Raw genomic sequence first — 10,336 nt, forward strand, 5'->3', positions numbered from 1 at the left:
CAAGGATAGAGGGGTCTACTTGGAGTGAATACGTGGATTTATACATAAAGAACACAGTATAATACGGCTACTGGTATACAAAATCATTCTCATATCCATGATTTGAAAGTGAGATTACAAATTTGATTAGATCAGAAGATGATCTTACGTTTTTTTCTTTCAGGTTACATGTATTTATGCTCCTCTATGCATCTATTGACTTTGTTGCGTTTTAATTTGCAATTGACTGGGAATAAAAAAGTTCATGAGGCTGCTTTCTTAAAGAAATACAGCATCGCAAATGAAAACATTAGGCATACAAAATGTAAAATTTAGCATAGAAAGTAAGAAAAGACTAATTTGCTACTGCTGGTCATATTCACTGTTTCCTACAGTATAGGCTCTTTCCTATTCAGCACACTAATTAAAAGATTAAGTTTTTTTTTTTGATGCTGAGCAGTTGCCAAGGCTTTACAGTGCTGCACAGATGCCACCGATGGCCCTCAAGGACATCACCAGGTCTCTGCTGTTACATGAACAGTTTATTTTTTATTGTTTCTTTGATGGGTCTCTTTTAATGACCTTCTCTCTTCACTGTTAATCTAAGCCCGACCTTCATTTTCTCTTTCCCATAACTGCCCGACCTCTTGTTGCTAAGCCGGCGTTTCAGGTTGAGCTGTTTTAACACCCAGCCGTTGATCATATTTGGTTTAATTACCTCTACGTGGACGGGAGGAGCATTAGAAATCATGACCTGATGCATATTCAATAAATTGACTGAAACAGCAAATGGAACAGCTACCCTATGATACGCATTCATCTGTGCACTGCGGATTCATGCAAGAATGACCTTCAGATGTCAGAGGTGTTTCGCAATTGCAGGCAGGAGAAAACAGAAATCCTTCTGATATTAGGTTATCAGTGAGCGGAGGATTATGCATGCTGAAGACCTCTTCATATCCCATCTGCTCATTTACAGCAGAGTGAGGGGAGTAGAGCTGGGAGAAGAAGCCATAAACAATTGAAATTCATGGCCTGACTGTACAGTTATGGATAACGCCAGGTATAAGCACCATGACCTCCTGGGGAGTCTTTCTTCATCCCTCTCTCTGTCTGTTTGAAGCAGTGGGAGTGAGCATCTGAAAGTAATATAAAGCAATGAAGAAGCAAAGTCTCAAATGAAACATGACAGAATCAGATAGACCATATACTAAAATGATCAGTACTATCTTTCACCACCTGCACCTCCGAAAGGAAAACTAAGAGCCAGGGAGGAAACCTGGGAGAAGCTAATATCTTAGACCTGTTGTTTTCCAAATGTACAGTGGTCTGTATGTGTTTTTTACATGGAAAAAAATAGGAAAATACCCTACATCACATGATAAAATTCAGCTGTTTATGTCTCCAGTATTGTTGGCATTTTTCCCCATTCCTCTCAAGTTCTCGTGATAAGAATACATTTTTCAGCCGCAAATCGCATCCAATTTAAAGCGAGACAAGGAAGAAATCTTTTTGTATACTTTTTTTTTTTACTTTTCCTTTAATCCGCAGAGGCTAAATGAAAGTCGAGTCTTGACCCACACAGAGAAATGGCTGCCGGGTCCCCTCGTGTTTTCTTTATTTACTCATCAATGATGTTTACCAGCAGCTAAGAGATTGAAGTTGCGACATCGGGGACTGACTTTTATTACCCGGGGTCCTTTGTATTCCTCGCTGTCCGCTGCAAAAAAGCTTTCTATTGATTGTCTCGGACGAGGGAAGGGGATTTGGAAACCTAACCACACACAGGTAGTGAAAAGGCAAGGTCCAGGCCACATTTAGCAGGTTCTATAGAACAATGCAGGTAATGCTTGAAATGATCCTCTCTTCACTGTCCTTTGTCTCTCTCTGTGTGTGTGTGTGTGTGTGTGTGTGCATATACACATGTGTGCCAAGTGTTTGTCCATGTAGGCGTGCACGCATGCTCCCGTGCGTATGTGCACTTCACTTGGATGAACCGTGTGCACATTTATTGGCATGAGTGTAGTGCTGCATTACAGAGAATTAAGTGACTGAATAACTTAAGCTCTCACTGCGCTAATTAAAACGGCTTGCACTCACGCTGATGGCCCGGCTATGGCGAAGGTGTAATTAATTTCTGAATGGTCGCTTTTTGGACACAAGGATGTTCCGAAGACTACCAATGTCAAAACATCCTGTGTAGTTTGGCTAAGGTACCTCTCTGTAAAGTGATTAATTAATGTTGAGGGGAACACAAATTAATTGTAGCCCAGTCGATACTACTGCAGACCCAGTGTTCACTGTCCTTTTCTCAAAGAGACTGCTTGAATCTGATTCTGCTAATGGCTGATGAATAGATTTCCATGTAAGAGAAAACAACAGTAGACAAAGTTTAAAAAAAAAAAAAAAAAAAAAAAAAAAAAAAAAAGAGAAAAATACAGTGTCTCTCTGAACAAGGGCAGTATTCCCACTGGTATCCTTGAAGAAACCCCATTCAGGTGATTAAATGTGTAGTTCAAAGGACGCTGGGAAAAACTTACACCTCGCGTTTGCCAGTAGAGCAAACACAGCAGCATCTATTATAAAGGACTAGTTAAATATATGAAATACAGGATACACTAAGAATAAGTATTACCTTAATGTTACATGATGGTCAGCTGAGAATAAAATGAACCACATCTGTAGCCCCTGCCAATCCTGAGATACCTCACTTTAAAGACCACATGAAATGGACTCAGGAACACATCAAATGTCGAAGCGGGATATTTGGGCGGGACATCATTAACAAGTGTAAACCAACAGGATCTCAGTCTGGGAGAGAAACACAGTTTTATTTGCAGGGATATGCAGATGAGAGAGGCTGTTTAAAGATTTGTGAAGGTTTTATTGATTGAGATTTTAATTCACACCCACTAGTGCAGGATGATGCCACTATTTAAGATCCTCTGTTATACAGGAAGTAGAGGTCATGTTAGGTCATTTCATCGGGACTTTAAATTATTTTCATATATAAAATCTTCTAACACTAGGAAACACCACATGCACCTGGCTTTTGTTTTCACTTGCATACATTTATTTTAGTCATATATGTGGTGAACATATGACATTTTGAGAAGCCTAAGGAGTAATCAAATGTGCAGTCCAATTTCTCCTGTAAAAAATGATACCTGTCACGGGTCAATAGAGCAACTAAAGACAGGATGGAGTTTTGGGCCTAATGCAGACATTTCCCATAGTCTCACACTGGTTAACTGAGTTGTGATCATATTCCCCCACGGTAGTAGTAATAGTAGAGGCAAGGTGTTGCCACCAAGCTGTCCTTGTCAGCAGCCTTATTATCACTCACAAATGGATTTAGAGGACCCTGCTGATGCCAGCCACATGACCTCACACTTAGAATACAAACGGAGACATTTGTATTCATGGGCGGTCAGTGAGTTGTGTATTTGTCGTCGTGTCTTTGTGTGTGCATGTGTGAACCTGCGTGTCTCGGGGGAGGTTGGGAAACGCATGACCCAGAAAGCGGTACAAACGGTGTGAGGTATTACACTGTCCAGCGATCCACCCCACCATTCATTTCCATCAAGACCTGTAATAATGCTTGTACTCAGGGCTGAAATTGCTTTCTGCCTTTTGGGTCAGTCAGTACAAGTCGACTGTGTGATGGGGGAGGGTGTTGTTTCTGTGTGTGTGTGTGTGTGTGTGTGTGAGTGTTTTCTTTTTTTTTTTTATGGGTAGGGGGTTTCTAGTCAGTAGCTGGGGCCTGTGGTCAGCCACCATGCTACGGTCATGTTAGTAAATTGATTTATATGTGCAGAAAAGCCGGGCACTCCGGGTTTACGACAGAATGATAGAGTAGCCTCCAGGTGAACTGCAATGCTGCATTCCTCCTCTCTCCTTTCCCCCTCTCTCTCTATCTCTCTGTCTCTCTCTGTCTTTCTCTCCTTTTGCCATGCGCTGTTTAAAACCCTGAATTTATTATCGCGGTGACGTGATGAATTAGGCGCGCTCACAATTTTTTTCATAGGTCGCTTTTCACTCCAAGCAACGGCGCGGCCAAGCCAAATATTTATCTCTTCTCCTGTCAGAGAAGCTATAACAGGTGTGTTTAGATACAGGAGTGAGACAAATGAACCCTTTGCTCCCTTCAATGACAGCAGGATGACGGCGTTTAACAAGAACCCTCCCCCTCCAGCACAGTTTCTTTGACAGCGAGGAATTGTAAAAATACCAAATGTCTGGCGTTCAAAAAATACCAGTCTGGCTAATTTGCATGCAGACCTGTGCGCTGTATGATTGGTTGTGAAGTAATTGGTGGCTTTCATTCGACAGCATGCTGATTGACTCGCCTTGACATTTTCAACGATGTCGCACCAACTTGTCAGCCGTGCAGGGTGCTGCTTGAGAAATCACAGCCAATCATGCCAAGTTATGCAAAGAGCTCTTATAAATGTGAAGGGTTGAAACTGTCGGGGAGGCAGCTCGGGATCAGCTGAATCCCAATGATTAAAACTTTGAAATATTCTTCCTCTGAGTCGACACTCGGGGCATGACTGCATTGATTTCCAAAAGAGCTGACTGGTGAAAGCAGTACGGCGGAGTCTCTCTATGGTCCTTGCTTACACCCATACGGTACTTTTTGATCCCAGCTAAGGAGGAGGGTATTAAAATGGGTGATTAAGCAGGAGCTGATTGTCCTTTCTCTTTTGAAATATGTATAGAAGAGCTGTATGCTGTATCAGCGACTACATCAGCATTGTCATCATTGTCTATTTCATCATTAGGGCAAAAGCCCCCTCGCTCTGCACTTTACCATCTTCCTCAGACAGAAATTGGCAGGTGCGAGAGCTCCTGCAGGCCAAAGCTCACAGAACAAACAGTTTCGTTTAAGGTACAAATATAGTCAGACCTCTGCTCAGTCAGGCACCTTGCTTTATGAGCGGAATTAACTCCTGCGCAAAACATGAATCACACTCAATATTTCAAGTTTCAGCCAAACGGCATGCAACATTGAATAATCATGAGGGGGTTTGGGTGTTGGACGCATTCTAGGACTTACTTGTTGGTGAGCTGATAAATTTGTAATGATTTTGTGGTTATAAATTTGTAATGTTTTTTTTTTTTTTTTTTTTTTTCCCTCAGCTTGCCCGCTCTACTTACATGTACTGATTTCCCACATGTCCCAGAATGCTTTTCAACAATCCCCATAGACTGGGTATAACCTTGATGTTGGGTTACATGTGTAGGTGGGAGAGCGGTGCAAGTCACATGACTTATTCAAAACGCTACATGCCTCGTGGGTTGCATTGCATTATGGACCACTGAGGCTCTGTTGGTGGTGAAGTTTGTATCTGTGCCTCTGAAGCGCTTTCTCCTTGTTCGACTGATTAACGTTTATGTAAAACTGTGAGTTTGTGAGAAACGGAGAGAAATTCCATGGGATTTAGAGTAAAACTTGGCATTTTGCTGATGTTTAAGAAAAGTTGTCTGTACTGCAGCTGCCTTGACAGGAGATCATGTTGTCTACATTTAACCACGTATCAACGGGAATAAGAAAAATATGCCAGCTGAGTAAAATGGGCCCATTTTTCCATTTAAAAACACAGCTGCCAACAATGGAACCGCTCAGTAGAAGATCATGGTCAGCTACCTGTTGTCCATGTATTTCACTGTACAAATGTGAAAATGGGCATTACTGAAAGAAAAAAAAAATACTTGCACTAAGGATAATAAAGGTTAGAATAGAATAGAATAGAATAGAACAGAATAGAATGTATTCAGAAGTGGATATGTTTAGTGAGCTGATGCTGGTGATTGTAGCCGTTGTAACTTTCTCTTTGTTTTGACAGAGGGAGGCAGGCGCTGGAGATGGTCTTGTCTCTGAGGGCTGCGGGGAGTGGAAAGGCCTTGACTGCGGAGGCTACAGAACTGGAGCTGTCCTGGGCTGCCTGGGCCACAGGGAGCGGATTGCCTATTTGTTGCATCACTGGTTTGGCAAGCACACAGGCGGGTAGGGGGAGAGGATGCAGGGCCCTCAAGGAAGCCACATTCTCCAACCTTTTCGAGAACCCTTATTGGCTTTTTACAAAATGGCTCTGAGGACATGCAAGTCTAAGATGTATGACAGACGTATAGCATAGCAGACACACACATACACACATACCAGCCACATGCATTTATGAAAAAGAAATCATGAAAGGCAGGAATCCAGCGTGGAAATCTGTGAGATCCACAAGTTGCTGTGTTTTTGCGGTGACATCTTTGCTAATATGCTGTGGTGTGTTTACCCCTCACATCCTAGATATTACCTGGAAATCAGAGTGTTGTCAGCACTATTTTCCCTTGATTTTCTGTTTTTCTGGTCTCTGTCTGCTCTGCTGTGGCGGCTGTCGCTGGTCATGTGAACTACTGAGCATCTTAACAAGTCATTTGGTCTCATATTCAGTGGTAAAATCTGTGGTAAAATTTGGTTAAAGCAATTAAAAAAAAAAAATCTTCCAGTGGGATAAGACAAATCCACTCGTTTCCAATACCAATAAACTTGTTCTGAGAATTTTCTTGAATCAAGTGTCATTTTCTTGTTGGGCTACTTGATTCTGCCTTGATTCTACATATTTAGAAAAAAAAAAATTCTTAGAAAAAAAAAATCCCCAAAACAAGTGAAGCTGCATTGGAAATAAATGGCATTATCTTATCCCACTTGCAATTTTTTTTCACCTATTTGAAGAAAAATAAGATTGAATATGAGTATAAATTGCTTGTTAAGATGGTGATTTTTTTTATACATTGTTCAAACTGGAGAAAGGTTGAATCACATTTGTGTTACATCAGCTCATGATAAATTGACATTTATCTTTATGAAATTGTCGTGGAAGTGGTGCATTTCTTTCTTTGATGGAGTGGGTTTCTCAAAGTGCAGAAAGTTTAACACTAGAGTCTTTGGAAATTCAAGTACCCCTGGTGTTAGGCTTTTAAAATTCTTTGTGAATGCAGCGGGCTGATGAGCTGCTAATGCCTGAGGAGCTCTGGCTGTAGGTGCAGGCAGCTCACCTTTCTGGCCGGCAGCCAACTTTCAGCCAGGCTGCAGCCACAGAAAAACTAATACAGATGACTTCATCATTTTTGCCTAGTGACCTTTCTGGCATCCTTTCCCACTCCACCCCCCCACCCTCTCCTCCTCATACACACATACACACACCCGCACACCTCCTACACAACCTTTCCCCGCAATCTGTGCAGCTTTTTCAGTGCACACTCTGCAAGTCTCCCGCTCTCCCTCTTTATTTCTCTGCCCCCTTCCCTCTCCTTGCCTCCCCTTCCACCACACCTCCTCTCGTCCTCTCTGCTGCGTTCCCTCCCTTCCCCAAGGGCATTATTCATAGCGAGGTTGAACACAGCTTCAAGGTTAAGTGCCAGCGCGTGTGCTCCGAGGCTCTGCTGAGTTTTGTTCAGTGTCGCCGCTGTCGCCACGTTGGTGGGAGGGGGCTTTGGCAGCTGCACTGATCACATCTCATCCCAAAACCAATGGGTCCTTGGCTCCCGGAGCGAGTGAACGTAAGCACAGGCAATCAATAGGCTTCAATATGGCCCTGCCGGCGACTGCGAATGAAACTCAATTTTATTTCGCAATCTTGTGCATTTATTAGATGAGCAGATATTGATGGCAAAATAGTCAGGCTGCTGCTCTCCAAGAGGCATCCAGTCCAGATTTGGTCTAAAGGCAAAAGGCTGTAGCTAACTGTGTATGGATCATTGTTTTCATAAGCACATTACTGCTGTTCTGTATCCAGCCAGGCAAAGACAATGCTATTTTCTCCTTGTTTGATTATTCTCAGATTATTGTTGTCTCATATCGCCTTCCCTCTGTCATCCACTCATCCTTTCCCCAGCGGTCCGTCATCGTTTATTCTCCTTTATGTGAGCCAGATATCACTTCTTGGCTTTTTAGCCTTTATTGCATTACTCTCTCCCTGTGGTCATGTAGCTATTCTGAGGCCATGCTGGCCATTGCTGTGATCAATCAAGAGTCAGGCTTGCAGGGGGATTTTGGCAATAAATGTCAATTCTTTTCCTGCTAGAGTCAAACCCTAGCAGGCGTTGCACTCGTTTGTGTGTGTGTGTGTGTGTGTGTGTGTGTGTGTGAGTGTGTGTGTGCTTTTTCTGTGGCCCAGCCTTGGGAGGAGTTAATACAATTAAAGAGGATCAGGTGTTTTTCTCTCTCCAGTATCTGATTTGGACTACTTCACTGGCTGAGTAATCAAACCATACACAGACACACACTGCTCAACACAGACATACACCAGGTGAGCAATCCCAACTCCTTGAGTAGAAGCCTCTTTCTAGCCACTCTGCCCATCTGGTCCTATCCGTACCCACACAGACACACACACACACAAACACACACACATGAACACACACATAACTAAATGCATCCCTCTTCTTGTCCTCTTCCAAAACTCACTCTCAGTTTTGTATTTGTTTAAATTTTCCCCAGTCTACATGTCACTATGACCCTTCTTCACTCCCCTCTTCTACTCCTCTCTATTTATCTCCATTTCACAGTCTCCCTCTCTCCCTCTCTCTCTCTCTCTCTCTCTCACACACACACACACACACACACACTCACACACTCTCTTTTCCAGCCCCGGGGATGAGGTTGGGTGGTTTCAAGGTGTGTGAGAGCAAATCATCCATGTTTACTGGCCCTGCTGTGCAAGGTCCAAGGCTTTACTTACAGGTCCTGAGGCTGATGTCCATTTCAGTGAGGTAGCTGTGGAGAGATTTAGTGGGGTGTAGAGTGGGAAGAGGGAGGCTATTAGGGCATTATAGGATCCTATGATGCATCCTGTGTACACAGACTCATGTAGACAGGAACTATGCGCACCTACATGCACATTTCCAAATACATACAGGATCACAGTAAAAGGTTGCAAACACAACTGCAATCACACCTCCTACTTGGCCTTATTAACGGCTTAATTGATCTCAGTTGTGTCTCATTCCGCGAAGCGAGCTTGGCTTGGTCATCCTACACAGTGGCAGCACCTTGCTGGAAGATGAACACATTAGCAGTGCAGTTACACTTGATCTTCAGTGTAGGGTGCTTTCAACATAATTTTTTCATTAGGCTCTGAGTGCATTTTCAAACCAGAATTGCATTTCAGAACAACCTCCTGTGTGTTGGTTGGAGGACAGACGGAAAATGTACTGAAAATGCACTGCTTCGCAATTTTAGGTGAATATAAATACTGCCAACACGTTTTTGATGTGTAAATTTCCAAGCTGGAATGGAGGGCGCGGGTTAACATCCCCAAGAGCGCAACTGTTATCCAACAGCCATCTGTCATTGGCCGAGATATGTGTGGATCAATTTTATTGAGGTTCATATCCAGAACTGAGGACAACCTTGAGACTAACATGTCTGTTGATGCGATGCTCAAACGCAAGGCTATGTAGTCAGCTGAGGACACAAAGAATAAGTTATTGCCTTCATGCTGTATGTGGGAGGAGGAAGTGAAGGTGGAAATGAGTTACAGACTTGAACACTCCTCCTGTCCCCGCTCATTTTCATCTCCAAATTATCTTGCCTGGCCTGAGCATGCAATAACTGTAAATCACGGCATGAGAAGAAATGATTTTGCAATTTCCAAAGGGCAAGGAGGCCGTGGTGGTGAATAACAAGGTATGGGATCTAAGTGAAGCAAAAGACTAATTAGAAGGCATCAATAATGAGTTGTGGGGGTCCCGGGTTCATGGCCACCCGTCCAGGGGTTAATAGATGAAGGGAGATTCGTCCCACTGCCAATACTTCACATTGACACTGACGCTTATTGTCGCTGAATGTGCAATGAGACTTTTTTATTCATAAGCTCTTCCGTTTGACATGTTGACAAAATGGAAACGGATCCTCAGAATTACATTTTACAAGCTCCGTCATCATACTGAGTGGACCGGCTGCTTTACGGGTGTCTTCAGACAGAGCTCAGTCTATGAACAGGCCCTTTTGATGCAGAGAATTGTTTTTTGCAAGACATCAAACACGATTTTCCTTGTCAAGAGCTGTTGTCATAGCGACTCGTTGACTGGCTGAGAGGAGGGATCTCTCATTGGATGTGGTTTTAACGTCTCGTGACTGAGTGAGTGAGTCGACGTGACAATGGAGACTTGTGATTTGCTTGATTGTATTCTGCGACCGACAGTTCCTGGCACCTGGAATACTTCATCAGCTGAGTTTTATTTTGTCAGGGAACTAATTCCTCTGACTGAGGCACATTCTCCTGAGGTGCTTTGGCTGAGAGGCAGCAGCGCCTCATCAACCTGATTTTCATAATGTGATTATCCTTGTTGATTTATGCAT

Source organism: Myripristis murdjan, chromosome 23 (assembly GCF_902150065.1).
Source record: "Myripristis murdjan chromosome 23, fMyrMur1.1, whole genome shotgun sequence".
Lineage (NCBI taxonomy): Eukaryota > Metazoa > Chordata > Actinopteri > Holocentriformes > Holocentridae > Myripristis > Myripristis murdjan.